The 7,310-nt window shown below is 38.5% G+C and overlaps 1 pseudogene; it reads right to left on the bottom strand.

Annotated features, from left to right (window-relative positions):
- Positions 1 to 2,779: 2,779 nt before the first annotated feature.
- On the bottom strand, positions 2,780 to 5,583 carry LOC128604016 (perforin-1-like; annotated as a pseudogene).
- Positions 5,584 to 7,310: the final 1,727 nt, after the last annotated feature.

The raw sequence follows: 7,310 nt of genomic DNA, 5'->3' as shown, positions 1-7,310 counted from the left end.
CACTGCGGCCTACAAACCTGGCTGCCATGGACTGCAATTCCCAGAACACTCACATTCATTCTAATCACGCACCCCTGCATCCAATTCACAGCACTCACAACTACACTATAAAGAGACTGCTTCTACACAATACCTTTGTGGAGTATTGCGCTCAGTTGCTTAGTCTGTGTCGTATTTCCAAGCTTTATCTGGTGTTTTGCTTTTCTGATCATGGACTTCGTGTACCCCATTGACCTCAATTCTCTGTTCTGCCTAGTTTAGCCTGTTTGCCTGATCATTTTACCCTAGCCTGCCTTGTACTTTGTTTTCTGACTGATCCTTTGTACTTCATATTGTTTGATTAAACTGCCATACCTGCACTTGCTTCCGTCTCAGCCTCCATTACGTGACAAATTGTAAATCAAGAGGTGCTGACAATGACGCAGCTAAAAAGGATCTTTGTAAATCTTGTGAAAAAACATGAAGCGCTTGATGCTTCAAACTACAGGTAATTTATATACCATGAGTTTCTTTGGCAGCTTTGGAAAGAACTGCAATATTTTTATGTTTTTCTCACAAAAATAGAATTCATAATAATGATAATCATTATCATATCATATAATACAACTTGTAGAAGCTGATGCACAGTGTATGAGAGGAAAACCTCAATACAACAGATATTGACATCACCAACAACCTCCATAGGGCAGGGGTGAAGGTATCACAATCCACCATTTGCAGAAGACTTCAGGAGAAGAAATATAGAGGCCATACCACCAGATGCAAAGCATTCATCAGCAGTAAGAATCAGATTGGCCAGATTGGAATTAAGATATTCAGGATATGGAATTTATATTCAGGATACCAGAAAAGTTCTGGAACCAAGATTAACCTCTGCCAAAGTGGTGAAAAGGCCAAAGTGTAGTGAAAGAAAGGATCTGCTCATGATCCAAAACATAAGAGCTCATCAGTCAAGCATGGTGGAGGTAGTGTCATGGCTTGGGCTTGCATGGCTACTTCTGGAACATTCTCACTAATCTTTATCGCTGTTGTAACTCATGATGGTAGCAGCAGAATGAATTCAGAAGTCTACAGAAACATTTTGTCTGACAGTTTACAGAGAAATGCATCCAAATCTAATGCATCCATTCTAATTGTGGAACTCTATCAGCAAGACAATGACCCAAAGTGGAAGGTTTTAGACTGGTCAAGTCAATCAACAGACCTTAATCCAGTTGAGCAGCATTTCACGTCCTGAAGAGGAGACTGAAGGGGAAAAACCCCCTGAAACAAACAACAACTGAAGGAAGCTGTGCTACAAGTCTGGAAAAGCAATACAAAAGAAATATGCAACAAACTGTATTATTATTATTATTATTATTATTATTATTATTATTATTATTATTATGAGATCCAAAATTTCTACACGCTTCTCCTCTGATCTAACTAATTGGAATTACGATTTTCTCGTTACGGAAGCTCAAAGTGGTCAAAATTCCTATTGACTTCCATTCAGAATTTCTGACTTTTATAACTCCTTGAGCTTTCAAGCTACTTCTACCAAACTCTTTTTATTCTAACTGATCAGAAGATAAAACATCTCTATAATCTATGTATGTATGTATGTATGTATGTATGTATGTATCTATCTATCTCACTCAGTCACTCCATCTCTTTTTCTATCTGAATCACACTCTTCATCTGTCATTCCACAATTAACACTCCTTCACTCATCTATCTTTCTACCATTAACACTCTTCTTTTTATTTATCTTTGTCTTTATTTTCCTGTTCTTTCTTCCCATATTTCACTCTCTCTATATTTCTTTCTATCAATCTACCTGTATGACTCCCTCACTCCTTCTGTTTTTCTATGATTAACACTGTTTCCATCTGTCTACTCGTATCACTATATCTCTCCATCTATATTTCTATGAGAAATACTTTCTCACTCCATCTCTGTCTACTAGTAACACTCACTTTGTCTATCTATCTACCTATTTCACTCTATCTCTCCATCTTCTCCTTTCTTTCTTTCTTTCTTTCTATCTATCTTTCTTTCTTTCTTTCTTTCTTTCTTTCATCTATCACTCTTTCTTTCTTTCAAATTCAAACTATCTCCAAGCTTATGAAACATTTTCAAACTTTCGGACTGGCTTTGTCAAGTCAACATTAAGGTTTGTTGTGATGTTGAAATTGTGTGGTCTGCCACCAAAGGTGCCATGTTCTAAGTTGTTTAACATGTCTAGATGTAAATATTACCAAATGAAAGCTGAAATTCTGATCTTTTTCCTCTCAAACCCAAATGTCTTCAGTGTATAGCAAAGACAAAAGAATTGGGCTTGCCATTCCAATACTTTTGGAGGGGACTGTCTGTGTTTTATCAGTGAATTTGGTGCTTGGTGTTGTGGGGTTTTTTTTTGAGGAGGTTTTCTTGATGCTTTTTAAAATTTGCAAATGTAACATACATTTATTGGCCATGCCACACAGTGTCTGTTTTTATCAGCAATATTTACATAATATTGTGCTTCATGACACTTTTATTAAGCTTTTTAAAAAACACAAGGGCAGCACAAATGAATATTATGTGTAAATACTTTAAGCATTATAATAGCAGGTGTGAATATGCAATTTACAAATTACACAATTGTAGCAATATTTCGCTTCATGAGACTTTTATTAGGCTTGAAATAAAAGACAATGACAGCACAAATGAGCAGGAAAGGTTTAGTAATAATGTGTCAATAATATGTGCACTTATTCTGCTTTAAACAGCATGATAACTGGTGTGAATATGCACAAAGAACACAACTGGTCTACAACTCAAGACCTTTAGCTTTGCGAATGTTGCTCTGGTTGAAGCGGGGAATACGCTCATCGAGGAGCACTCCCATCTCCAGCAGCATACCTCTGGGAATCGGGCGAGCATTCCGGGAGATGTACACTTTCTCCAAGTGTGCATCCATGGGAGAGGGCTTGTACTCCATGCACGAAGAACCAGCCAAACCGCGAACACCCTTCACCTACACTTTATAATAGAGAACTCCGTGATTCAGCGCACAGACATCATTCTTCAAACCAGATTTCAGTGGAGCATTGCATGCCCTGAGAAGGTCGTTATATGAATCACTGTCCTCGTCCCACACCTCCATCTTCACAGTGCTGAATTGAGTAAGGTCCACAGTTCCAAGGTGGAACTGGTGGTTCCAAATAGGTGAGTCGTCATGCAGGATCACGGACGTCTGGCCTCTGTTGATCTGTCCGTTGAGGAGATCCTGATGAATGCATATGTCTGAGTCCAGTAATCTCCATATAAACCTGTGGCTTTGATTGCAGTTATGGTGACTTCAGCAAATCCTCTCTGAATTGGGCAGCAGTTGAGGACCACATCTGGTTTGTTGTGGCAGCTGCACGGTTCCTTGGGGTTGGTCTTCACACCGATCTTACATGGGCTTGTGCAGTTTTTCAACAGAGCCCTCTGGAGGATGTAGTCCTTGATGGCAGTGTGCAAATGCGCTCGGCTTTGTTGTGTCGCTGGCAGCAGCTCGTGAAGGGGCTCGAGTGAGTAGGAAAGCACATCAGGGTGAGCAGGCAGAGATAAGACCCACTCCTTATAGGCCTTTGGGTCGTTATTTGACGAGAAGAAGAGGTCGACACTCTGAGTGTGGCCACCAATCACATTTGTTTCCCTTTTGGGATGAGAGAAATGTTTTTTGGAATAATCTAATGTTTTATATATATTTGAAGTAATTTAACCAGCTGAACTAAGTGCTCGTACAGGCACCTTCTTTATCGACAGGGATTTGTAATAATATCAACAATAATTAGGTTACACACAGCAAGAGAGAGAGAGAGGGGCTGTACAAACCTGTCACTGAAGATGCTAGAAAAGCTCTTTTTGCTCAGAGCCTTGTCCTTGGCCTGCTTGCAGTGATGAGCCTCGGCCTTCAGATTTGCGGCTATTCCCATACTGACAGAAGCCTCCACATCCAGACACATCTTCACCTCATCCACACTCAGACCCTGCAGGGACGCCTCGCACTCCTTGATGCTGGTCACAGAGCGAACCTCTCCACCCAGAGTCACCTGCACACAGGTATTCATTCTAGAACTGTGAAGTTATATTCATTTTTCAGTACTTTAAATCTGAGATGGACGAGTCTACTGCATTGTCTATTGTGGAAATCTATTATCTCATTCACCTTTGTGATATAATGAGTACCAAACTTGTCAATAAGCTTGTAGTAGAGGTACTTTGATGACTCATTGTATAACTCAGGCAGACGTCCGAATTAATTGATTAGCTCTTGGTGCAGGAGTGGACTGCCTGAAACTCTATATCTAGAAGACAGACCATAAAGCAGGACGCAAAAAAAGAAAGATAAATGATGCTGTATTTGTATAATTAAATATAAATAAATACATGGCTTTTTCAAAACAAATTTTCATCCTACTTGTAATGTGCACATGAGACATCATGGCTGGTGAAGCTGAACTTGTCTTTTTTAGTTTTCTCCATTGAATACTCAGCCAGCTTGGAGTTACTGCCTGCCAGTATCAGTGATCCCTGGACTTTGGGAGTGGTTATTTGCAAGCCTAACTTCCAGTTGTTCTTGATATTGGAGGTGCTGGCACTGACCAGGGCCTCGCTGGACTGGTAGACAGAGCTGGACAACTTCATTCTGCACTTCTGAGATGGTCTCCAGTCCACCGCAGAAACTGGGGTCTTCTGGGTTTTACCTCCCATGTAGGGGTTTTTACACAGAGTGCAGGACTTGTCCTTTTCAATTCAATTCAATTCAATTCAATTTTATTTGTATAGCGCTTTTTACAATAGACATTGTCTCAAAGCAGCTTTACAGAAATATCAACATGGTATACAGATATTAAAGGTGCGAATTTATCCCAACTTTTGGAGCCAGGAGCTCATGTCAAGGACAAAGGCCCCTTTCCGTTGCATGGTGGTGATGTCAAAGCCTTCTCCTGCTAGGTTGGATCCTGGAGCAAAGTCCACATTGTGGCTTTGAAGCAATTCTGGCTGGTTGGAGGAGGCAAACATGGCCCAAATCAGCAACATGGCTGGATTTGTTGTGTCCTGTTCCTGTAATATATACAGTATACATGACTATACAGTGCTGAGGACCTCTGGTACTAAAACTAGAGAACATTGAAGTGTCACATAATGTTTCAGTATTGCTCTTATTGTTATGTTCCTACTGTCTTAATTTGAAAATCGCGATCAGCATTCTGTAACAGAGTGATTTTCCATCACTAATCCTAATTCATGCAACTATTTACTTTATAGCTATATTTACCATTGGATACATTTCCTGAAATACGGTAATCAATTATATAAAAATTGCAAAAATATCTAATAAAATTGGACATAATTTATCTCACATCTCACATGAACTGCTTGATTCAGGTCCTTCCACAACATTTCTATTGGATTAAGGTCAGGACTTTGACTTTGCCATTCCAAAACATTAACTTTATTCTTCTTTAACCGTTCTTTGGTAGAGCGACTCGTGTAATTAGGGTTGTTGTCTTGCTGCATGACCCACTTTCTCTTCAGATTCAGTTCATGGACAGATGTCCTGACATTTTCCTTTAGAATTCGCTGGTATAATTCAGAATTCATGTTCCATCAATGATGACAAGTCGTCCTGGCCTAGATGCAGCAAAACAGGTCCAAACCATGATACTACCACCAACATGTGTCACAGCCAGGATAAAGGTCTTATGATGTAATACAATGTTTTCCTTTCTCCAAGGAAGGGTAACAATGGTCTTGGATTTCCTTCATTTGTACACAGTCTGTCTGACTGTAGATTAGTGGACTCCAACTCATTAGAGATGGTTTTGTAACCTTTTCCAACCTGATGAGCATCAAAACTCTTTTTCTGAGGTCCTCAGAAATCTCCTTTGTTCATGCCATGGTATACTTCCACAGACGTGTTGTGTAGGTCTGAGTTTGAGATATATATATATATATATATATATATATATATATATATATATATATATATATATATATATATAATAGAGAGAGAGAGAGATAATGTAATGTTTTCCTCAATAAATAAATAATCAAGCATAATATTTTTGTCTTATTTGTTTAATTGGGTTCTCTTTGTCTACTTTTAGGACTTGTGTGAAAATATAATGATGTTTTAGGTCATATTTATGCAGATATATAGAAAATGCTACTTTTCTATCTATCCAACTCTACATAGCTATAGATAATTCAAACTTTCAAGCACCACTGTAACTTTGCTTTGTAAGTAAATTACTGCGATGGAGCAAATGGATTACTCAAGCGATGGAAATTACTCAACATATGTGGACATCCAACCATACATGTTTTAGCCAGAATACACAGAAGAAGAATTGCACCAATGAGAAGTGCAACAGGAGGCATGTAGAGAGAACTGTAGATCTTTCAAAATTTGTGAAAGTTTGTGAACCCTTTAAAATTCTCTGTATATTTGCATAACTATTAAAGATTTTCACACAAGTACTAAAAGTAGACAAAGAGAAACCAATTAAACAAATGAGACAAAAAATATTATACTTGGTCATTTATTTATTGAGGAAAATTATCCAATATTACATCTATGAGTACCAAAAGTATGTGAAGCTCTAGGATTAGCAGTTAATTTGAAAGAAAATTAAAGTCAGGTGTTTTCAATCAATGGGATACAATCAGGTGTGAGTGAGCTCACTATTTTATTTCAAGAACAAGTATCTATCAAAGTGTAATCTTCACAACATGTTTATGGAAGTGTATCATGGCAAAGAGATTTCTGAGGACCTCAAAAAAGAGTTGTTGATGCTCATCATATTGGCAAAGGTTACAAAACCATCTCTAAAGACTTTAGAGTCCACTAATCCACAGTCAGGCAAATTGTGTACAAATGGAGGAAATTCAACACCATTGTTCCCCTCCCCAGGAGTGGTGGACCAGCAAAGATCACTCCAAGAGCAAGACATGTAATAGTCTGCGAGGTCACAAAGGAACCCAGAGTAACTTCTAACCGACTAAAGACTGCTTACTTGAAGTAAATAAGTAGATTTTATTATCTTCTGTTTGACATTTTCAGTGACTTAGTTGTTTGAAGTTATATTACTCACGATATTTATGTAAATGCTGCTAATTGTCATGTATGGGTTTTAGAGATGGATGCAAGTGCAGTTAAGAGCTTTATTGAAGAGAGAGAGGCAGACAAATCCAAAAACGTAAGGCAAAACCATGGTCAAAAACAAGCGAGTAGTCAGGCGATCGGCAAACAGGGATAAACTGGGCTTAGACAAGAATCGAGAAATGAGGAC

This window comes from Ictalurus furcatus, chromosome 2 (assembly GCF_023375685.1).
Source record: "Ictalurus furcatus strain D&B chromosome 2, Billie_1.0, whole genome shotgun sequence".
NCBI classification, from domain to species: Eukaryota; Metazoa; Chordata; class Actinopteri; order Siluriformes; family Ictaluridae; genus Ictalurus; species Ictalurus furcatus.
This window is presented reverse-complemented; position numbering and strand designations above follow the sequence as displayed.